At 37.8% G+C, this 25381-nt stretch overlaps 1 pseudogene; it reads left to right on the top strand.

Moving 5' to 3' along the window:
* LOC138432358 (S-phase kinase-associated protein 2 pseudogene) overlaps nucleotides 1–25381 on the top strand; it is a 176998-nt pseudogene that overhangs the window by 141187 nt on the left and 10430 nt on the right.

Raw genomic sequence — 25381 nt, 5'->3', positions numbered from 1 at the left:
AAACTCAGCAGTGGCCACAGGACTGGAAAAGTCAGTTTTCATTCCAATCCCAAAGAAAGGCAATGATAAAGAATGCTCAAGCTATGACACAATTGCATTCACTTCACACGCTAGCAAAGTAATGTTCAAAATTCTCCAAGCTAGGCTTCAACTGTACATGAACTGTGAACTTCCAGAAGTTCAAGCTGGGTTTAGAAAAGGCAGAGCAACCATAGATCAAATTGCCAACATTCGTTGGATCATGAAAAAAGCAGGAGAGTTCCAGAAAAACATCTATTTCTGCTTTATTGACTTTACCGAAGACTTTGACTGTGTAGATCACAACAAACTGTGGAAAATTCTTCAAGACAAGGGAATATCAGACCACCTGAACTGCCTCTTGAGAAACCTGTGTATAGGTCAAGGAGCAACAGTGACAATGGACATGGAACAACAGACTGGTTCCAAATCAGGAAAGGAGTACATCAAGGCTGTATATTGTCATCCTACTTATTTAACTTATATGCAGAGTACATCATTGAAAATGCTGGACTGGATGAATTGCAAACTGGAATTAAGATTGCCAGAAGAAACATCAATAACCTTAGATTTGCAGATAACTCCACACTTAATACAGAAAGCGAAGAGGAACTAAAGAGTCTCTTGAAGAAAATGAAAGAGGAGAGTGAAAAAGTTGGCTTAAAGCTCAACATTCAGAAAACTAGGATCATGGCATCCAATCCAAACACTTCATGGCAAATAGGTGGGGAAACAATGGAAACAGTGAAAGACTTTAGATTTTGGGGCTCCAAAATCACTGCAGATGGTGACTGCTGCCATGAAAGTAAAAGATGCTTGCTCCTTGGAAGAAAAGCTATGACCAACCTAGACAGCATATTAAAAAGCAGAGACATTACTTTGCCAACCAAGTTCCATCTAGTTAAAGCTATGGTTTTTCCAGTACTCAGGTATGGATGTGAGAGTTGGACTGCAAAGAAAGCTCAGTGCCAAAGAATTGATGCTTTTGAACTGAGATGTTGGAAAAGACTCTTCAGAGTCCCTTGAACTGCAAAAAGATCCAACCAGTCTATCCTAATGAGGTCAATCCTGAGTATTCATTGGATGGACTGAAGCTGAAGCTGAAACTCCAGTACTTTGGCCACCTGATGGGAAGAACTGACTCATCTGAAATTACCCTGATGGTGGGAAAGATGGTAGCCAGGAGGTGAAGGAGACAAGAGAGGATAAGCTTGTTGGATGGCATCACTGACTCAACGGACATGAGTTTGAGTAGGCTCCAGGAGTTGGTGATAGACAGGGAGGCCTGGCGTGCTGCAGTTCATGGTGTATCAAAGAGCCAGACACGACCTGGCGAGTGCAGTGATGGACTGAATGTATAATACTATAAATGTAGACTACCTATAACTCTGAGTTCTACTAAATAAAATTTAAGCCTTTTGTATGGCAAAACAAGATAACACACAAGATCAATAGATATGATACATCTGAAAAAAAGACAATGCAAACAGCAGGCAATGAGTTCAGTAAAACACAAAGAGTTTGTACAAATTAACAAGGAAAAGACAAAACATGCAATATAAAAATGGATGGAAGATATGAATACACAATGTGCCAAGAACAAAACCAAATAACTAGCACACTTGGGAAAAAGGAAATACACTAGTTTCTGGTGAAATAGAAATCAATATAACAATGATTTAATCTGAGAACATTTGAAAATTTTCTAAAACTTAATGCTGGCATGGATATGAGGTATAAAGTATTGTCTTAGATTGCTGGTAGCACTGTAATATGATTTACTTAATTTAGTGTTTTGTTTCTGAGGTCCTTATATTAATATGCAATATGAGAATCTGCTAATATCTACAGTTAAAAAAAAATGTTTTTAAGAATGCTAATCTTTTCCTAGAAAGCTTTTCTATAGAGACTCACCCCCAAATCCAACTTTAAGAGCTTATACATAAAAATACATATGGTAGGGTTGATCAGGATAGTATAAAACAAAAGTAAAAATTATAAAAATCCCAACTGTGAAAATGTGTGTATGAGTATATATATTCACATATATGGTCTATAAAGATCATCAAAACGTGGAGAAAAAATGCATGTAGGCATACACTAAGGTATTAATATGAATTGTCTAAAGGGAAGAGGTTGGAATAGACTCTTGCAATTGGGGAAAAAAGGGGACAGATGAGAGAAATGTGTTCATGCTAAAACAATATGTATAATTCCACTTACAAGAGAGCAGTGGAAATTAAAACATACTTTTTGTTTGTTTTAACATATTTGGATCAAATAGAAAGATTATACCTTGGTATTTGGAGAATTCCTATTTATGAAAAGAAAACTAAAAGTTGAATTAATAAAATGCAACATGAACTTTAAAAAAAATACAGCTGCATATAGAAGCAATAAACTAGATGTTTTAAGCTTATTCAAAATAAGCCCAACAATACTGAATAAAATAAATGAAACAATGATTTTGGAAATCAAGCTAGCCATTCATATTTTCTCATAGTGGAACTTTTATATTATTTGAAGTGGGATGAAAACCAGGAAACTTGTTTCTAGCTAATAACTAGCTATTGATAGTAAATGATCCAGGAATATGTTCATTTAAATTGGGTTTGGTAAGTTTAAAAAAATTTTTCTTTTGAAAAATTGTTGAGTAAAATTTTAAGTTAAATTGTGTTTTTATATTATTTAAAAAAATTTTTTTGGAGTTTACTTGACTTCACTTTAAACTGCTAGATGTTCATTCTTTTTATGTTCATATTTAAGGAAGTGCTGAGGGTCACATCACTCAAAGCCAACAACATCATGCATCCTACCATGATGATCTGTGATGAGGGGAGAGGTTGGAATGACACAGAGAATAGGTAGATTTTACAAGTCCAGTCCAAGGAACTTCTCACTATCCTACAGAGCATCTCTTTTCAGTGGAAAGGGAAAGGGCTGCACTATGAAGACAATAGAATTCCCTCTATTTTGTGTAGATTTATGTTTTTCATGAGATACACATTCTGTATAAAAGCATTTGTACAGAATATAATGTTTTACTGAAAGTAAATTATTTCTTTGTGGTTTAGTAGTGCTTGACTGAATTGTCTCACCCCCTCTCCAATTCTTGTGTTGAAGCCTTAACCCCCAACACTACTGTATTTGGAGACAGGGCATGTGAGGAGGTGATAAAGGTTAAATATCAGAAGAATGAGGCCTATCCAACAGAGATGATGGCCTTAGAAGAAGAGGGAGAGATATCAGATATATCAGAGTTACCAGAGCTCACGTTCTTCACCTTGGAAGAATGGACATGGAGAGAAAGTGGCCACATGCAAGCCAAGAGAGAACTCTCACCAGAAACTGAATGCTGCCAGAGACTTGACCTTGGACCTTCCAACCAACATGCCTGTTCTCTATTCCATTTGTGGTTGTCTCGATTCTTCTAATACCTGCCAAAGGGGATGAACATTCATTTAAAACAACAGCTTCATTATAGTCAGTTTTTTCTCATTTAATGAGTAAATTTACTACCAAATTCACCATGTTTGAAAGCTATTATGATTTTATATTGCAATTTCTTTTTAAAATTTTAGTGAATATTTGGAAAATAAGGATTTGGCATTAGCTGTTTTTTATACTTAGAAATTGCACTTATACAATTTTTCCAGTGTGGCATTTGATGTGATGGTAATTAAATCTTTAGTTGACACAGATGTTTAAAAGTTACTCTCTAGACTTCAGTATTTCAAACTCAGAAATATAAGAAGTTTGTTGAACATCAGCTTTAAGATTACTGTACAAAACAAAGAACTGACTCAAAGAAATTTAAGTGACTAACCAGTTCAATTCAGTCACTCAGTGGTGTCTGACTCTTTGCGACCCAATGGACTGCAGCAAGCCAGGCTTCCTCATCCATCACCAACTCCCAGAGCTTGCTCAAACTCATGTCCATCGAGTCAGTGAGGCCATCTAACCATATCATCCTCTGTTATCCCCTTCTCTTTCTGCCCTCAATCTTTCCCAGCATCAGGGTCTTTTCCAATGAATCAGCTCTTTGCATCAGGTAGCCGAAGTATTGGAGTTTTAGCTTCAACATCAGTCCTTCCAATGAATATTCAGGACCGATTTCCTTGAGGATGGACTGGTTTGATCTCCTTGCAGTCCAAAGGACTTTCAAGAGTCTTTTCCAACAACACAGTTCAAAAGCATCAATTCTTCGGCACTCAGCTTTCTTTATAGTCCAACTCTCACATCCATACATGACTACTGGAAAAACGGTAGCTTTGACTAGATGGACATTTGTTGGCAAAGTGATGTCTCTGCTTTTTAATATGTTTAGGTTGGTCCTCCAAGGAGCAAGCATCTTTTAATTTCATGGCGGCAGTTACCATCTGCAGTTATTTTGGAGCCCAAGAAAATAAAGTCTTTCACTGTTTCCAAAGTTTCCCCATTTATCTGCCATGAAGAGATGCGACTGCATACCATGTTCTTAGTTTATTGAATGTTGAGTTTTTATTCAACTTTTTTACGCTCCTCTTTCATTTTCATCAAGAGGCTCTTTAGTTCTTTGCTTTCTGCCATAAGGGTGGTGTCATCTGCATATCTGAGATTGTTGATATTTCTCCCTGAAATCTTGATTCCAACTTGTGCTCCATCCAGTCCAACATTTCTCATGATGTACTCTGCATGTAAGTTAAATAAGCAGGGTGACAATATACAGCCTTGGCGTACTCCTTTCCTGATTTGGAACCAGTCTGTTGTTCCATGTCCAGTTCTAACTGTTGCTTCTTGACCTGCATACAGATTTCTCAGGAAGTAGGTCAGGTGGTCTGGTATTCCCATCTCTTGAAGAATTTTCCAGTTTGTTGTGATCTACACAGTCAAAGGCTTTGGTGTAGTCAATAGAGCAGAAATAGATGTTTTTCTGGAACTCTCTTGCTTTTTCAATGATCCAACAGATGTTGGCAATTTGACCTCTGGTTCCTCTGCCTTTTCTAAATCCAGCTTGAATATCTGGAAGATGACAGTTCACATACTGTTGAAGCCTGGCTTGGAGGATTTTGAGCATTACTTTGCTGGGGTGTAAGATGAGTGCAATTGTGCGATAGTGTGAACATTCTTTGGAATTGCTTTTCTTTGGAATTGGAATGAAAACTGACTTTCCCAGTCCTGTGGCCACTGCTGAGTTTTCCAAATTTGCTGGCATATTGAGTGCAGCACTTTCACAGCATCATCTTTTAGGACTGGAAATAGCTCAACTGGAATATCATCATCTCCACTAATTTTCTTGAAGAGATCACTCAGCTATAAATTTTTTCAGTCATGAGAAAGGGGAAACTTTTGCTGGCATAGTGACTGTGGAAGAAAATGAGAATTGAAATGGAAACCACAACTTGCCAAGTGTATCCCAAACCACAAGATACACAAGATATATAAAGGGTGCCATAGAAAATTATGTTTATCACACACCATCTAAACTTCTCATTCTTTTATCCCCGTTTATTTAGACCTTTCTACTTTAGATAAGACCACAGGTGAACTGCAAGGAGATTAAACCAGTCAATCCTAAAGGAAACCCACCCTGAATATTCATTGGATGGAATGAGGCTGAAGCTGAGCTCCAGTGCTTTGGCCCCCTGATGTGACGAGCCGACTCACTGGAAAAGACTCTGATGCTGGGAAAGATTGAGGGCAGAAGAAGAAGGGGACAACAGATGATTAGATGGCTGGACAGCATAACTGACTCCATTCACATGAATTTGAGTAAACTCCAGGAGACAGTGAGGGTCAGGGAAGTCTTGTGTGCTACAGTCCACTGGGTCACAAAGAATTGGACATGACCTAGCAATCGAACAACAACAGCAGGTGAACTGGTAAACAACAATTTCACAGGGATTCATAAATCCTAATATTAAAGACTTCCAATAGTTTCAGCAACTTTCTGGGCTACACACTGACCAATCTCTCCCAAGGTCACCGTATGAATCCAGCACTTAAATCTCTAGAAACATTCTTTTCCCAATTTCACTCTCTCCCCTTTGAGATACTCTAAGTATACATGATAGGGGGTCTTCAGAGAGAGAGAACCAGGCATGGGTTTCTTGACAAAAAAGAAGCCATTCTGGGCCTAAGTCAGTGTGTGATCTGAGCCTGTCCATAATGTCTGCGCTTGAATGGGTCTCAGTAATTAAGGATCTCAAGAGAAGTGAGGGAAGGCAGGAACAAAGGAAAAGCAGTCAAGAAACAATAGATCAGTGATAAAAGTCCTAGTTTTTCCTCAAGGGATATGCATAACAATATGATGTATATCTTTGAGTTCTGCAATAAAGGCCCTGAATAAAGGTGGAGGATGAATTTCTGACTTCAGTCTACAAATTCTGGACTCTGTTGATCCTTGCCCCAATTCTATAATGAATTTTTCTGTGCCCAAGACTCTTCATGAATATGCATGCACTGCCCAAGTCTTTATATGAGTATGCATGTATACCTAGCTTAAAAATTCCACAATATTGCTGTTCATGGACACTACTTTGGGAAAGAGCCCTGATGCTCTCCTTATTTGCTGCAAGAAATAAATCCTTCTTTTTCCAACTCTTTGGCTTGGTTGTGTCTTTTGCCTTGACATCTACCAAGAGGTAAACCCAGTTTTCAGGTAATATTTTGTATAGACAAACTTATTTAAAAGAGTAAGTTATACCTGACATAATTATATATCATTATAGTATAATACCATACATGAAACATGATACATTGTACATATTCATGTTATAATTTGACAGGTCCATTTAAATGGTTATTCTTTTTCTATTTTTCTTTTTATATTCAGTTAAAATTAGAAGTTCTAAAATCATAGAGCAAAGTAAGTAATACATTTTTAGAATTTAAACTGTTACATGGTAAAAGTATCTTTTTCATGAAAAGAAATACTTTTTGTCATATAGCTATCATCATGGCAGATTAAAAATTGCTTGGCAAGATATAGTGAAGAAAACATCTTAACCATGCAGAAACTAAATGATCTTAGTAAAAATAAGTTAGTCTCCCTGAGCCTTCCTTTTCTCATTTGTAAATTGGGTATAGAGAAGAAAACAGTAGAGAATTGCAGTTAGGTGAAGCTATTGGCCTTAGTGACTGAGATGGGAAAACAATACCTGACCCATTCTACTCTTTCTTCAGTTGTTTGGTGTAAAGTAAAATTCATATTTTTTGGCAAGACAAGAAAAATTTGCACATAAAAAATTCTCTGCCCTTAGGTGACCTCTCTCTCTACCTGTGCATTGGGCATCTGTGTTATGCCTCACCCAAACCTCCCCCATCAGCAGCAATATCTGCTCAATCATAAACAGCAGCTTTCTAGCATTGACAAAACAACTTATTAAAAGATAGTATTCCTTCTTGATATTATAAAGGGTCACATGACCCACCACGATGACACTTAGATCTGGATTATGCAAACTGTCAATAATATGTCCTTTGATGTACAGTCCTCTGTCTCACAAAACTTGTATATCTGCGTCTTGGCTTCTAAGTGGCAGAACAGTTCTCAGATCTTTCTTAGATACTCCTTCCGGGTGGTGGTGGTGGTGGTTTAGTCGCTAAGTACTCTTGTGACTGCATGGACTGTAGCCCTCCAGGCTCCTCTATCCATGGGATTTCTCAGGCAAGAGTACTGGATCAGGTTAATATTTCCTTCTCCAGGGGATCTTCCTGACCCAGGGACCAAACCTGGGTCCTCCTCTTCCTCAAAGTTGGCTCAAATAAAACTTGCCATTTCTTTCTAAGATCAACTGATTAATTTTTTGTTGATACTAGTTTGTTGATACTAGTTGATACTATTCTCCCCATCAATTATTCCCCAAGGCTAGAAAACAACAATTCAAGTTAGTTTCTAGGTCTCTAGGCAAGTTATCATTCTTCCAATATAACTCAGGCTAGGCATACTTACCTTTCTCTGACAGGCTCTGCTCCACCTGATAAAAAATTATCATCAGCCTTTCCTTGCTATGTAAACAGATGTATGAAAACAGAGGACATAAAGAGCTTGACTTTAAAAATATAATTTTCCTTAGATTTTTAATATGTACAATTCTCACCAAATGTTCTTGTTTATTATTTGGGAGATTACAAAACCCTGCAACTCTATATATTTATAATAACTTGCTATCCATTTTCATTCAAATGAGACATCATTCAAATGTTTACTTTTGGAAGCCCACCAAAAGTGGTAAACCAGAGTTAGCACACATTATGTTGTTCCTTTCCCTGAGAATCGGTCTTCTGCATTGTTGTTGAAGGGACGAATATCCTTATATTGCCATGTTTTACTCAGAAATCATATATGATAAAATATCCTTTGCTATTCTTCAATATTCAGCCTGAAATGATAAATTATAAAAACATTCTTTTAGGGTTTTTTAAAATTATGGCTAGTATGAGTTACCTTGGTGTTTTCTTTAACAAATTTTGATAGAAAAGAATTTAATATGTCTTCATCACTTATCTATTATAATAGATAGGAAAATGTACCCAAGTAAGTAAAAATTTAGAGCATAAGCACTGAGTTCACAAAGATAAGGCCAGAGAATATTTAAGTATGTGACAAACTTGGATTATGTAGGCAATATTGGAAATTCTGAGAAAAAAATCAAAATAGTTTCCCCTTTGGGTGGCAGAGTTGTTTTTTGGCCGTGCCGGGTCTTCGTTGCTGTGTGGGTTTTTCTCTAGTTGTGGAGAGTGGGGACAAGTCAACTAGAAGTCATGGTGCTTATGCTTCTCATTGCAGGGGCTTCTCTTGTTGCAGAGCACTGGCTCTAGGGCAGACGGGCTTCAGGACTTGTGGCTCCCAGGCTCTAGAGCACAGGCTCCAGCGGTGCAGAATTTTTAGGTTGTGAATTAATGAGATTGTGTTTTTATCATTCCACTTCTTATTGCCTTATTTTAAACTCCCATAAATCATGTCTAATTTTCTCTAGTCAAAAATGAATGAAATGACAAAAGTTTTTTAGTCATTTGTAAAGCAGTAAAAGAGTCAACTTAAAACCATATTCAGTCAGCAAAGGCAGAAACTCTGATTTATTTTTTGATTGCTATTCATATTTTTATAGTAATTATAAAATAGAACGTATGTCTAGTTCAAGTGGCTTATTTAGTTTCAAGTATTTTAAAGAGGCTCTGAATTTGTACAGGCATGTAGAACTACAGCTCAGAATTTTGATGGGATAATCTTACTATGCCAAATATGTCGATTGGAATGAGTAGTTGCGTTTACATTAGTGACTGGGCAACAACAAAAGTATATTTATATTCTATCACAAATGAAGATTTATTTAAAATTATTTTATTCCTTGATCTAAAATGAAACTCCATACATATCTGAATAATCATTATTTTTGAGTCTTAACAACAGGCTTTGTCATATATAACCCCAGGACTACTAGAAGGTAATCAAGAAGTTCTACCTTTTTTAAGGAAATCTGTATGAAAGTTTCAAAGTCACTCTCCTAACCCAGGTTTTTGTGTCAATGGCTTCCTAATTCTAACTGAACTAAATCCCAAATTCTCAGCCTGTCTTGAAAAATTTCCACTTTGGGGACTGTTATAAACTGGATTATGTCCCTTGAAAATTCACAAGTTGAAGCCCCAAGCCCAATAGACTATATTTTAGATAGGACTTTAAAGGAGGGTAATTAATGATGTCACATACTGCGGCCTAATCTTATAAGACTGGTATCCTTATACAAAAAGAAGGGAAATCAGATTTCACTCTCTCCACAAGGATAGAGAGGAAGGGTCATATAAAGATACAGGAAGAAGGTAGGCATTTACAAGCCAGGAAAAGAGGCCTCACTAGAAACCAAATGTACTGACAAATTGATCTTGCATATCTAGCCTTCAGAACTATGAAAAAATAAATTTTGTCTTTTAAGCCACCCAGCCTGTGGTATTTTGTTATGGCAGTCCAAGATGACTAATACGGAGAATTAGTCTCCCTGTGAGTCTTCTCATCTTCTTCTGTTGTAGCTACATTCATATTAGTATCTTTTGCTTAGAATCCTGCTTCTTGCTTATCTTCCCCAAGTCCCTTCTCCCTTGGTAGCCACTAATTTGTTCTCTGTATCCACGAGTATGTTTTATTTGTTTTTTAAGATTCTATATATGAGTGAAATCATACAGTATTTTTCTTTCTTCACTTATTCTACTTGGCATAATACCTTCATGGTCCAGCCACGTTGTTACACATGGCATGTCTCCATCTTTTATATGGTCGAGTAGTATTCCTTTATGTATATAAATACATATATTCCATTCTATATGTATCAGAATGTTATCCATTGATCCTAAACACTTAGCTTATTTCTATATCTTGGTTATTATGAGTAAAGCTGCATTGAACATAGAGGTGCATATATCTCTTTGAATTAGTATTCTCATGTTTTTCAGATAAATATCCAGAAGTAAAATATTTGGGGCATATGGTAGTTCTATTCTTAATTTTTTGAGGCTCTCTATACTGTTTTTCCTAGTGGCTGCACTATTACAGTCTTAATAACAATGTATAAAGATTGCATTTTCTCCACAAGCTCTCCAACATTTACTATATATTTTTTTTTTCTTCTCAATAACAGTTATTCTACCAGCTGTGATATGAGATCTCATTGTGGTTCTGATTTGTATTTTCCTAATAATTAGTGCTGTTCAACAGCTTTTCAAGTACCTGTTAACCATCTGTGTGTCCTTCTTGGAAAAATGTCTGTTCAGACTCTTTGTACATTTTAAAATCCAGTTGTTTGTTTTATCTTGTGAGTTGTATGAGTTTTTATTTATTTTGAATAGTGACCACTATGAAGCATATGATCTGAAAATTTCCTCTCTCATTCAGTAGATTATCTTTTCATTTTCTTAAAGTTTTCTTCTCTGTGCAGAAACTTTTGATGTGGTCCCATTTATTTTTGCTTTTGTTTCTTTTGTCTTTGGAGTCAGAGCCACAAAAGTGTCATTAGGTCCAAGGTCAATTAAATTACTATATTTTTCTCTAAGAATTTTGTGCTATCAGGCCTCACATTGAAGTCTCTAATCCATTTGGAGTCGTGTATGGTATAAGATGGGCTCCCAAGGTAACTCAGCTCGTAAAGAAATTGCCTACACTGCAGGAATCCCCAGTTCGATGTCTGGGTCAGCAAGTTCCCCTGGAGAAGGGATAGGCTACCCACTGCAGTATTTTTGGGCTTGCCTGATGGCTCAATGTAGGAGGCCTGGATACAAAACCTGGGTTTGGATGATTCCCTGGAGGATGGCATGGCAACCAACTCCAGTATACTTGCATGGAGAATCCCCAGGGACAGAGGAGCCTGGTGGGGTACAGCCCATGGGGTCACAAAAAGTCGGACGTAACTGGGCGACTAAGCACAGCACAGCACAGCACAGCAACTATTATTCTGCAGATATTGTCCGCAAGTCCCTTAAGCTGTCTTCTTTTTAAATTCTTTTTTCATTTTACTGTTCTCTCTGGGTGAGTTCCGTTGTTTTGTCTTCCAGATCACTGATTCCTTCTTCTACCTCATACAGTCTGCTGTTGAACCCATCCAGTATTTTTTTCTTTTTCAGATCAGTTATAACTTCTGTTTGGTACTTTCTGATATGTTCTCTCTATTTATTGAACATCTCACTGAGTTTATGCATTCTTCTGAGTTTGGTGAGCATCTTTATGACCAGACTTTATGTCAGGTAAATTGCTTATCTCCATTTTGTGTAGTTCTTTTTATGAAGTTTCATTTTGTTTTGTTTTTTTTTTCAACTGCAACATATTCCTTTGTCTCCTCATTTTGCCTAATTCTTTGCATTTGTTTTCATGCATTAAATGTATAACCTGTCTCTCCCAGTCTTGAAGAAGTTACCTTATTGAGGGGACAAAGTGTGGGGCTCAGAAACACTATCCTGCTTGGCTATCAGAGCCAGGCACTCAAGGAGGTGTCCCCAATGTGTGCTGTTTTTCCCTTCTGTTGTGTTAGGGCTGCAACTGTTGTGGGACACTTACAGGGAGTGTTGAGCCCTGGGTTGATTGAAGGATCCAACAGGGGCTGTCATGGGGCACTGTTGGGCAGGGTTAACACTGGACCAGCTAAACCACAGTTGTAGAGGCTCTCAGCAGAGTGTGCCCACTGGTGTCAATGGTGGAGAATTCCAAAATGGTCCTCTCCTATGCCAGTATTTGGCTCAGATGGTAAAGAATCTGCCTGCAATGTGGGAGACCTAGGTTCAATCCCCGGGTCAGGAAGATCCCCTGGAGAAGGAAATGACAACCCACTATTAGTAATAAGGCAGCCTGAGATTGCATAAATAACACCTATCAGTAACTTAGTCCTCAAAGAGTGTCTCAGTTGTTTTCTGAGTCTCTGGCAGATGCTTCAAGATTAGTTAAGCATGCTCCGTTCACCTAAGGCCCATGCATTTTTCAATCACATTCTTTACCGCTGGTTTTTTGGTTGTGTGTGCCTGCTCATGAGCCCTTTAAGAGTGTTTTTTTTTTTTTTTTTCTTCCATGCAGTTCTGTAGTTTTCCTAAGCTTATTCCTCATTGATTTTTCAAAGTCAGGTCTTTGGGGAACTCAAGTGCCTGATGTAGAGTTCAAATTCCCTGCTCACTCAGAGAAAAGATCCATAACTTTGTGATCTCTCCTGATTGTGAATTGCCAGGCTGGGGTGTGGGTTTTTCCTTATCAAGCCCATATCAATGCTGCTTTGTTTTGTTTTGTTTTGTTTTTTTAATTTAGCAAAAGTTCAAGTTTCTTTTATCCTTTGTTTTGGAGGTTCTGTTCGTTCAATTTTGAGGTCTCTTTTGGGGGAAATTACTCCCAGATGGCACTAGTGGTAAAGAATCTGCCTGCCAATGCAGGAGATGAAAGAGATGTGGGTTCCATTGCCAGGTCAGAAACATTCCCTGTAGGAGGGTATGGCAACCCACTCCAGTATTCTTGACTGGAGAATCCCATGGACAGAGGAGCCTGGCGGGCTACAGCCCATAGGGTCGCAAAGAGTTGGACACAACTGAAGTGACTTAGTACACACTGCGCACATTCCATTTGCAGTTATAGACCTGTTCTGTCTGTAAACTTCCTACACCACCATCTTAAAGCCTCCTTCCACTTATCTCCCACACTTGATTGCTAGAGTTGCACCTACAACTTAAAGCCTATGTTAAATCTCCCCCACAAAATACCTTTTTGTTTTCTCTTTCCCATATATTCCTATCCACTGAAAGCATATAATTGCTCTTGCTTGAAGCTCCATTAATACTTCTCATATATCTAGCAGAGATATGATATATTGACTTAACATTTTATCTACTTGGAGATCTGTCTCAACTTTTCTATTAGATTAATTAAACAATATATAAATTGGTTAAGCTTCTTTGAGGGTCTACTATGTGCCAATTTGATTACCTGTCAGACATTTGTGTTTTCAATTACTATCTATAGTTTAGTTCAGTTACTCAGTCATGTCTGACTATTTGCGACCCCATGGAGCGCAGCACGCCAGGCCTCTCTGTCCATTGCCAACTACCAGAGTTTACTCAAACACATGTCCATTGAGTCAGTGATGCCATCTAGCCATCTCATCCTCTGTTGTCCCCTTCTCCTCTTGCCCTCAATCTTTCCCAGCATCACGGTACTTTCAAATGAATCAGCTCTTCACCAAGTATTGGAATTTCAGCCTTAGCACCAGTCCTTCCAATGAATATTCAGGTCTGATCTCCTTTAGGATGGACTGGTTGGATTTCCTTGCAACCTAAGGGACTCTTAAGAGTCTCCTCCATCACCACAGTTCAAAAGCATCAATTCTTCAGTGCTCAGCTTTCTTTATGGTCCAACTCTCACATCCGTACATGACTACTGGAAAAACCATAGCTTTGACTAGATGGACATTTGTTGGCAAAGTAATGTCTCTGCTTTTTAATATGCTGTCTAGGTTGGTCATAACTTTTCTTTCAAGGAGCAAGCATCTTTTAATTACATTGCTGCAGTCATCATCTGCAGTCCAAAAAAAATAAATTCTCTCACTGTTTCCTTATTTATTTGCCATGAAGTGATGGGACCAGATGCCATGATCTTAGTTTTCTGAATGTTGAGTTTTAACCCAGATTTTTCACTCTCCTCTGACTTTCATCAAGGGGGTCTTTAGTTCCTGTTTGCTTTCTGCCATCAGGGTGGTGTCATCTGGATATCTGAGGTTATTGATATTTCTCCTGGCAATCTTGATTCCAGCTTGTGTTCCTTCCAGCTTGGCATTTCACATGATGTACTCTGCATATAAGTTAAATAAGCAGGATGATAATATACAGCCTTGACGTATTCCTTTCCTGATTTGGAACCAGTCTGTTGTTCCATGTTCAGTTATCACTGTTGCTTCTTGACCTGCATACAGATTTCTCAAGAGGCAGGTCAGGTGGTCTGGTGTTCCCATCTCTTGAAGAATTTTCCACAGTTTGTTGTGGTCCACACAGTCAAAGCCTTTGGCATAGTCAATAAAGAAGAAGTAGATGTTTTTCTGAAAATCTCTTGCTCTTTTGATGATCCAACGGATGTTGAAAATTTGATCTCTGGTTCCTCTGCCTTTTCTAAATCCACCTTGAACATCTGGAAGTTTATAGTTCACGTACTGTTGAAGCCTGGCTTGGAGAATTTTGATTATTCTTTACTAACGTGTGAGATGAGTGGAATTGTGCAGTAGCTTGAGCATTGTTTGGCATTGCGTTTTGGGATTGGAATGAAAACTGATGTTTTCCACTCCTGTGGCCACTGTTGAGTTTTCCAAATTTACTACCTAGAGAACCTTGAATATAGAAAGTATTAAGCAATGTTGAGTTAAATTTACTTGAGTTGCTTTTGAATCAGGTTAGGTAACTAGTATAATCCACTTGAAATTATCAGAAAATATCAAGATATGTAACTAAATAAAGGTAAGCACCACAAACTAATTTATTTCTCACAACACTGTGTGGCTTTCTCTATGTTGAAATTCTTTATGTGGAACTCATATGAGCTCACTATTGAATTTGCAGGGATAAAAATCAATTCTCTCATTTAGAAAGAAACAGCTATGTAAAATTTTGCCCCAGATCCTTTACTTTAAATAGTTCCCAGTAGCGAACATTTTCTTTCTAACTTTTCTTCTCACTCCAGCTGCCTAAAAAATCCTTTTTTTCCCTCTTGCTATCATTTTATGAATTATTCTGTGTCTGCCCTTAATACAAGATTTCGGGAAACAATGGAATATATAGATATATTGAGATATATCTCTGTCACTATAGATGTACCTATATTCTAATGGAGATTTAGGGATGCAAAGTAAAACATTAATAGGCTGAAAAGTACAAGCCTGAACATAGCTTTTATAATATTTATCTCTTGAAATTTAAGTTGATAACTAACATGTTTTCAGTAACCTAACTGACACACCATTTTGTTAATTAGTATTTTTTTTAATCTTTTAATGCATTTGTGAAAAATTTCACAATGTATTATAGAGCTACTTTTTGCCTAGATGATGTTTGCATCTTTAATAAATAATATTTTTGACATATTTTATATTTCAGAAGGTATACCAAATCAGTTTGCCTGTCCCCTATGGAAATAGTATATTTCTCCACCCAGTTGGTTTTAGGTTTGAACACTTGACTTACTTTCCCACAAAAATATGAGCAAAAGGAACACGCACTACTTTTATGTCTGTCCATCAATTTCTCATTCTTGCTCTTGCCATGAAAGAGTAGTGTGTGCTGAGGGAGGTTGTTCCTTTAGCCTTGAACCTAGAGTGAAGAAAAAACAACAATTAAAAAAAATGAGCAGATTCATAACTCTAAACCAGAAAACGTAAGTCTAACACAGTTAAAGTAGAACCATAGAAACGAGGACCATTTTGTAAGAGAGAAAGAAGTTTGCTCTTATAAGTCACTGAGATTTGGGACTATTTGACTAAGAATTTAGATAGTAGTAATGCCAGTTATAAAATATGCAGCAAAAAATCTTTATTATTTAAAACCTGACAAATAATTTACTAAGATTCAAGAAACATCCAGGTCTAACTTATATTTATGTATTTATCTATGGTTAGAATTTGGAGAAGGCAATGGCACCCCACTCCAGTACTTTTGCCTGGAAAATCCCATGGATGGAGGAGCCTGGCAGGCTGCAGTCCATGGGGTCACTAAGAGTGGGACACAACTGAGAGACTTCACTTTCACTTTTCACTTTCATGCATCGGAGAAGGAAATGGCAGTCCACTCCAGTGTTCTTGCCTGGAGAATCCCAGGGACGGGGGAGCCTGGTGGGCTGCCATCTATGGGGTCACACAGAGTCAGACATGACTGAAGTGACTTAGCAGCAGCTGCAGCAGCAGCTATGGTTAGAATATTTAAAAATTTAACAAATCATACATTTTAGGTTTATATCTTTTAAAATGTATACCAGAGACTTACACTTCTTGGTAAGACAGAGTATTGTTGTTAGTTGTTCAGCTGCTAAGTCATGTCTGACTCTTTGCAATCCATGGACTGCAGCACGCCAGGCTCCTCTGTCCTCCACTATCTCCCAGAGTTTGCTCAAATTCACGTTCAGAGCATTGGTTTTGTTATCTAACCATCTCACCCTCTGCTGCCTGATTTTCCTTTTGCCTTTAATCTTTGCCAGCATCAGGGTAGGCATACTTTTAAAATTATCATGAAGTTCAACCAAACGTCTGGACATATTACATAAGAGAAACATAAAAAGACACTGAAATTTGGAGAGAAGGTGATAAATTTTTCAGGGACCTCAGAAACTGAGGGAAAACAGTGGTCAGTATCCTGGATTTTTTTCTTGTCTCATATATCCCAGCTTAAAGCTGAACAAATGGGCAACAAAGAAATACCAAAAAGCACAGACAAAAAAATTATAGCAAAAGCCTGCTCTTTCACCAAAGGAATAGCCTAGCAAAACAAACCTTTTAGACAATAACCACTTTATTGCAGCTGAACACCAGACAGGATTCCTTTGGAAGGAATGATGCTAAACCTGAAGCTCCGGTACTTTGGACACCTCATGTAAAGAGCTGACTCATTGGAAAAGACTCATGCTGGGAGAGATTTGGGGCAGGAGAAGGGGACGACCGAGGATGAGATGGCTGGATGGCATCACTGACTCGATGGACGTGAGTCTGAGTGACTCCGGGAGATGGTGATGGACAGGGAGGCCTGGCGTGCTGCGATTCATGGGGTTGCAAAGAGTCGGACACGACTGAGTTACTGAACTGAACTGAACTGACACCAGACAAAAAATATGTGGCCTGATTCCAATGACACCAACAAAGACTGACTGTGGAACCTCGACTTCCACACCTGTAAGGCTGCCATAAGGCAATTCAATATCTCCACTGGGATGATGTTAGAATGACAAATAGAGAATTTCATCCTTGCTAGATGGTGACAAAGTGACTGCCTTGTCCTTTCTCTACTAGAATAGTGTCAAAGTAGGACTAGAGGAGGGTTGGAATGTTTACCATGGCCACTCTTACCATGATGCCAGTGGACCTCAAAGAGGATCGGAAACTCCCATTCCACCTAGGAGTAATGAAGAACCCTCCCTGCCCTTGAACATCACTTTAAGTGCAACAGTATAGACTGAAAGTAAAATGATGAAAGAAAGATATTAAATGCAAACATTTATCAAAGAAATGCAAGAATAGCCATTTTAATATCAGACAATAAGATGAAGTGAAAGCCGCTCAGTCATGTCCAACTCTTTGTTACCCCAGGGATGCCCCTGCCAGGCTCCTCTGTCCATGGAATTCTCCAGGCAAGGACACTGGAGTGGGCCACCATTTCCTTCTCCAGGGAATTCAAGTTTCCAACATTGCAGGTGGGCAAAGAAAATTACCATAGACAGAAAAGGACATTATATGATGATAAAAGGATCGATTCACTCCACAGCTATCACAATTACATATGTATCAAATGTTATTAAGCAGCAAAATATGTAAAACAAAACCTGAGAAAACTGAAAGAAAAAGTGAACGAATTCACAATTATAATTGGAGACCTCAACACTACTTTTTCAACAACTAAAAAGAAAGTCAGCAATTATTTAGAAGAGCTTAACAACACTATCAATCAACAAATGTCAATGATCTTATTGACATTTATAGAACGTAAAAAGTCCCAATAACAGTAGAAAACAGTAGAAATCATATGCCATGAAACACATACCAAGGCAGACCATATCTCGAGCCATAGAATGAACTTCAACAAAGTTTAAAACTTGAAATCATACCGAATGTGCTCTCTGGGAAGAAAAATTTATAGCACTAAATGCATTCATTAGAAAAGAATAAAAGTCTGAATAAACAATCTAAGCATCATCCTCAAGAATAGAGAAAAAGAAGAGCAAAAGAAATCTGATGAAAACAGAAAAAGGAAATGCTGAAGATAAGAAATCAATTAAATTAAAAAAAGGAACACAGTAGAAAAAACAATCAATGAAGCTATGAGCTAGTTCTTGTAAAGTTCAATAAAATTGATAAATCTTTAGCAACACTGACAAGAAAAAAATAGACATTATACACATCAAATGTCAGAAATTATATGGGATATTATTACAGATGCTGTGAACTTCAAAACAATACTTAGGACATGGTCCAAAGAATTCTACTTATATAATTTACATAATGCACATAATTCTACTTACATATACAAAATAGACTAATTCCTCAAAGAACATTAATAACCACAACTCACCTGATATGAATTAGAGAAACTGAATATCCCTATCAGCTCAGTGCAGTTCAGTCACTCAGTCATGTCCAACTCTTTGCAACCCCATGAATCACAGCACGCCAGGCCTTCCTGTCCATCCCCAACACCCGGAGTTGACTCAAACTCACGTCCATCGAGTCGGTGATGCCATCCATCCAGCCATCGCATCCTCTGTCAGCCCCTTCTCCTCCTACCCCCAATCCCTCCCAGCATCAGTCTTTTCCAATGAGTCAACTCTTCGCATGAAGTGGCCAAAGTACTGGAGTTTCAGCTTTAGCATCATTCCTTCCAAAGAACACCCAGGACCGATCTCCTTCAGAATGCACTGGTTGGATCTCCTTGCAGTCCAAGGAACTCTCAAGAGTCTTCTCCAACACCACAGTTCAAAAGCATCATTTCTTTGGTGCTCAGCTTTCTTCACAATCCAACTCACATCCATACATGACTACTGGAAAAACCATAGCCTTGACTAGATGGACCTTTGTTGGCAAAGTAATGTCTCTGCTTTTGAATATGCTATCTAGGTTGGTCATAACTTTCCTTCCAAGGAGTAAACGTCTTTAATTTCATGGCTGCAATCACTATCTGCAGTGATTTTGGAGCCCCCCAAAATAAAGTCTGACACTGTTTCCACTGTTTCCCCATCTATTTCCCATGAAGTGTTGGGACCAGATGCCATGATCTTTGTTTTCTGAATGTTGAGCTTTAAGCCAACTTTTTCACTCTCCTCTTTCACTTTCATCAAGAGGCTTTTTAGTTCCTCTTCACTTTCTGCCATAAGAGTGGTGCCATCTGCATATCTGAGGTTATTGATATTTCTCCCAGCAATCTTGATTCCAGCTTGTGTTTCTTCCAGTCCAGCGTTTCTCATGATGTACTCTGTATAATAAGTACTAAGAAAATTTAATTTGTAATTTTAACACTTTTAGAAAAGAAGTTTCAAGGTCCAGATATTTTCAGTGTAAAATCCTACAAACATTAAAGAAGAATTAATACCAATTATCTAATCTCTTTTAGAAAACAGAAGAGAAGGGCATACTTCTCTATTCATTTTGTGAAGTTTGGTTCCGTGATTCCAAAACCAAAGGATGTACCTGCCTTCTCTTGCCCATTACTCCCCAGTGAAAAAAGGAAAGAAAAAAAAATCAATAGCTCTCCTAAATAAAAACATAATAATCTTTAAAATATTAGCAAATATAAGTAAGCAAAACATAAAAATATTATATACCATGACCAAGTATCCTGGGATACTAGTCTAGTTCAATATTTTGAAATCAATCAGTATAATTCACTATATTAACAGGCTGAAGAGGAAAAACTGCGGCATCATATTCAGTCCAGAAAAAATGTTGACAAAGTTTAATACTCATTTATGATAAAAGCTCTCAGAAAAGTACAAATAGAGCAGAAATTCCTCAACTGATCTAAAAAAATGCAGCTCTTGCTATTCTTAATAGTGAAGACAAGTGAGTACTTTCTTCCAACTATTGGGAACAAGGCAGGAATGTCTACTCTCACCACCCTCATTCAACATACTGCTGGAAGTTCTAAGTGGCATAAGGCATGAAAACGTGAATAAAAGGCAACACACACACACACACACACAGAGAACAGAAAAGAAAGAAAGAAATCTGACTCTACCTGCAGATGATATACTTTTCTACAAAAAACCCTGATATTCCATATTGAATACTTTGCTGTTATCTTACTGATCTTATTCCAATAGGTTTCATGAGAACGTGATATGGGAGTGCTAACGAAAGACATGACACTTCAGAGTTTTCAATTATCTTCACCTGTTTTGTTCCTAGCATATTCAAATTTATTTGCATAGGATATTTATTTATTTTTATAACACTCTGAAGTTAAAAGAAGAGATTATTCAGATCCCTCTACTGTTGTTTAAGACAGTTCCAGGATCAATCCTCAGGATGAGTTCCTGGTTCTAAAAAAAAAAAAAAAGTAACAGGATAAAAATGACAGATGAAACCAAGATAATTTAAATGACACATTCAGAAGTCAACTTCCTAAGAATTCAAAGACCACCCAATGAGAGGTGTATGGAAAGGTTAGACTGTGTTTGGGAATTTGAGCATCTTTTGGAAACCTCTACCCAGATGTGGTTGGTCGACTCTTGTCCCGAGGGGTGGTTGCCTTCCGCTATCCACGATCATTTATGGAACAACTGTTAATTGAACATTTCAGCCCTTTTCTTCTACAACACCTGGACCTGTTGAACTCTGTGATCCATGTGTCTACCCTGCATGGCCTTCTGTCTCATTGTTCCAATTTGCAGAATCTCAGCCTGGAAGGCCTCCAACTTTCAGATCCCATTGTTGATAATCTTGCTCAGAACACAAATTTACTGTGACTAAACCTTTCTGGGAGTTCTGGATTCTCTGAATCTGCCCTGAAGACTGCTGAGCAGCTCTTCCAGACTGGATGAACTGAACCTCTCTTGATGCTATGATTTCACTGAAAAGCAAGTACAGGTGGCTGTTGCACATGTGTCAGAGACCATCACCCAGCTGAATCTCAGCAGGTACCGAAAGAATCTGCAGAGATCAGACGTCTCTACCTTAGTTGGAAGATGTCCCAATCTTGTCCACCTAGACTTAAGTGATAGTGTCATGCTGAAAAATGACTGTTTTCAAGAATCTTACCAACTCAACTACCTCCAACACCTATCACTCAGCCGGTGCTATGACATAATATCTGAAACTTTATTTGAACTTGGAGAAATTCCCACATTAAAAACACTACAAGTCTTTGGAATCCTACCAGAAGGTATGCTTCAACTGTTAAAGGAAGCCCTCCCTCATCTGTAGATTAATTGCTCCCATTTCACCACCATCGCCAGGCTGATCATTGGCAACAAGAAGAACCAAGAGATATGGGGCATCAAATGCCTACTGTCACTGGAGAAACCAGTTGTCTATGAAGCTTCTATGGCAAGATGGTGTCTCCTCTTTTCTTTGAACAGGGAAAGAAAGCAGGAAGCCCAATTGTGGAGAGCTTAGCTATTTTTATTCTTGGTTTTCTGTTGCCCTCCTCTACAAATATATTAGAGAACCACTGGTGACAGAAAACTATGACGTGATGCTTTTTAGAAATGACTATGAAAGCTTTGCCAAAGCATTTGACTGTGTGGATCACAAGAAACTGGAAAATTCTGAAAGAGATGGGCATGCCAGACCACCTGACCTGCCTCTTGAGAAACCTGTATGCAGGTCAGGAAGGAACAGTTAGAACTGTTGGAACAACTGTTGGAACAACAGACTGGTTCCAAATAGGAAAAGGAGTATGTCAAGGCTGTATATTGTCACCCTGCTTATTTAACTTATATGCAGAGTACATCATGAGAAACTCTGGGCTGGAAGAAGCAGAAGCTGGAATCAAGATTGCTGGGAGAAATATCAATAACCTCAGATATGCAGATGACACTACCTTTATGGCAGAAAGTGAAGAAGAACTAAAAAGCCTCTTGATGAAAGTGAAAGTGGAGAGTGAAAAGGTTGGCTTAAAGCTCAACATTCAGAAAACTAAGATCATGGCATCTGGTCCCATCACTTCATGGGAAATAGATGGGGAAACAGTGGAAACAGTGTCAGACTTTATTTTTTGGGGCTCCAAAATCACTGCAGATGGTGATTGCAGCCATGAAATTAAAAGAGGCTTACTCCTTGGAAGAAAAGTTATGACCAACCTAGATAACATATTCAAAAGCAGAGACATTACTTTGCCAACAAAGGTCCATCTAGTCAAGGCTATGGTTTTTCCAGTAGTCATGTATGGATGTGAGAATTGGACTGTGAGGAAAGCTGAGTGCCGAAGAATTGATGCTTTTGAACTGTGGTGTTGGAGAAGACTCTTGAGAGTTCCTTGGACTGCAAGGAGATCCAACCAGTCCATTCTAAACGAGATCAGTCCTAGGTGTTTTTGGAAGGACTGATGCTAAAGCTGAAACTCCAATACTTTGGCCACCTCATGTGAAGAGTTGACTCATTGGAAAAGACTGATGCTGGGAGGGATAGGGGGGAGGAGGAGAAGGGGACGACAGAGAATGAGATGGCTGAATGGCATCACCGTCTCAATGGACATGAGTTTGGGTAAACTCCGGGAGTTGGTGATGGACAAGGAGGCCTGGTGTGCTGATTCATGGGGTTGCAAAGAGTTGGACACGACTGAGCGAGTGAACTGAACTGAGCTGAAGAACGCTTTTATCACGCTATACTCTTAAGAGCCTAAGCTCTATGCTTTTTGAAATTTTAGAGAGAGTGAGCCTATAATTTCAAGATACCTTAAATAGCAAAATTTGAACCATCTTCCAAGTGCCATTCTTCATAAATCTATTTAGATTCAAGCTTAAAAATCACCACCAGCAAATCATTTTCATAGCCTAGATGGCAACTGAACATTCTTCTCTTTAATTTTTCAGCACTGCTTTATTATAAGACATAGATTGCAAACAATGGTAAGCTATTTGTATTGTAAGCTGAAAAGAATGAGAATCATAGAGTAGATCTGCAGCAATCTCTTCTGAGGATGGCAAGAAAAACAGACATTTCAACTGAGCCTTTAGATTTGCAATCAGATTGATGGAAACAAATAGCCCCAGGACATTCACCTTAAAACCTAAATAAGGAAACAAACAATCAGCCAACCAGAGGTGTAGAATTGGTATAGAATTTAAAGGTTCAAGAGACAGCTTTCTAGTTAACCTGGGGTATCCTCTAATGCACATTAATGAAGTCTCCTTTATGTACAGTTGGGAAGGTCTGCTGGAGGAGGAAATGGAAAACCAATCCAGTATTTTTGCCTAGAGAATCCCATGGACAGAGGAGCCTGGAAGGCTACAGTCCATGGGGTTGCAAAAAGTTGGATATGATTGAGCAACTAATATTTTGAAATCCAAGCCTATTTACGATTAGCTATAAGGCTACCAGATAATTGATTTTCTCTGAATACCTTTGTAATGTTGAGAACAATAAATGGTTATAAAATACAACTTTAAGAAATACTGAAATGGGGATCAAATTTTGCTGCTTCCCATCCTTTCATTCCAAAGAAACATTTCATTCCATAGCTTTGAACTCTGACAATCTAACCTAACTTACTTTTGACTGAAGTCATAACATTGTCTTGAGTTGTATGTGTGAAAGTGAGAATGGTATTTTTCCTTCCAGCCAAACATTATTCTGGGCCACAGGTACATTGTGTAAATAAAACTATTCTGCCCAAGTCTGGAATATCCATTTTTCTCTTCTTGCACAGTTGCATCCAGACAGTAATTTAGATTCTTGGTGTGATCTGAAGATATTTAGAGATCATATTTAAAAATTCTCACTGTAATTTGTATAAATTTGTATAAATTGAGTGTAAGTCCAAGCTGGGGAGAAAAATTATTTAGTATGATACATCATTCATCTAAGGCAAATAAAAAGAAAATTATTTATTTTAGATTGTGTTCAAAGGAAGAGGAAATTAGGACATGAAATACTGTTTAGGTTGGTCATAACTTTCCTTCCAAGGGGTAGGCGTCTTTTAATTTCATGGCTGCAATCACAATCTGCAGTGATTTTGGAGCCCAGAAAAATAAAGTCAGCCACTGTTTCCACTGTTTCCCCATCTATTTGCCATGAAGTGATGGGACCTGAGGCCATGATCTTAGTTTTCTGAATGTTAAACTTTAAGCCAACTTTTTCACTCTCCTCTTTCACTTTCATCAAGAGGCTCTTTAGTTCTTCATTTTCTGTCATAAGGGTGGTTTCATCTGCATATCTGAGGTTATTGATATTTCTCCTGGCAATCTTGATTCCAGCTTGTGTTTCTTCCAGCCTAGCATTTCTCATGATGTACTCTGCATATAAGTTTAATAAGCAGGGTGACAATATATAGCCTTGATGTACTCCTTTTCCTATTTGGAACCTAACATTTAAAGATAGCTCCATGAAGGTGAAAATTTCCAGGATTTTAAAGGTAGGGACAGTCTTCCATATAAATTACAGAAAACAGTAGAAATAGTTAGCTGAGTTGAAATCTCATTCTTTAAGGGTAATATTCATATAGCAAAGATACAACATCACTGGCATTTAATCCTTCCAGTACAGTCAAGAACAGCAACTATGTGAATCAGTTTGACATAACATCAAGTCTTTTTCTCTTCTTGCAATGATTATCTCATAAGCATATAAATAGTACTATTTTTGGAAGGATTAAAATGGACATCCCAATAAGTAAAAATAGACTTATAAACAGTATATTATATAACTGATATTCATTTAAAGAAACCAGGTAACTGTAACATTACATGCTAAACATGGGAAAGTTCATTTTTCAAGCCAATTTAGGAAAATTAAAAGTGAAAATAATGATTAATTCTGTTGGATTTGTCTATTCTAACATCCAAATAAGGAAAGCATATTTAAGAGTTAGGCTTCTTTAGTAGATTCAGGTTTTTTAAGAAAAATTCATTGTTTAAGTGAATGAAATTTGCTCTAAAATTTTTTAAGTAAATGAATTTTGTTTAAAAATTTTTAATGTAAATGAATGAAATTTAATAATGTTTCTCCAACTCAAACCTAGGCCACTG

Source organism: Ovis canadensis, chromosome 2, assembly GCF_042477335.2.
Source record: "Ovis canadensis isolate MfBH-ARS-UI-01 breed Bighorn chromosome 2, ARS-UI_OviCan_v2, whole genome shotgun sequence".
In the NCBI taxonomy this organism is placed as follows: Eukaryota; Metazoa; Chordata; class Mammalia; order Artiodactyla; family Bovidae; genus Ovis; species Ovis canadensis.
The sequence above is the reverse complement of the archived record's forward strand: the minus strand, read 5'-3'. Positions and strand labels throughout refer to the sequence as shown.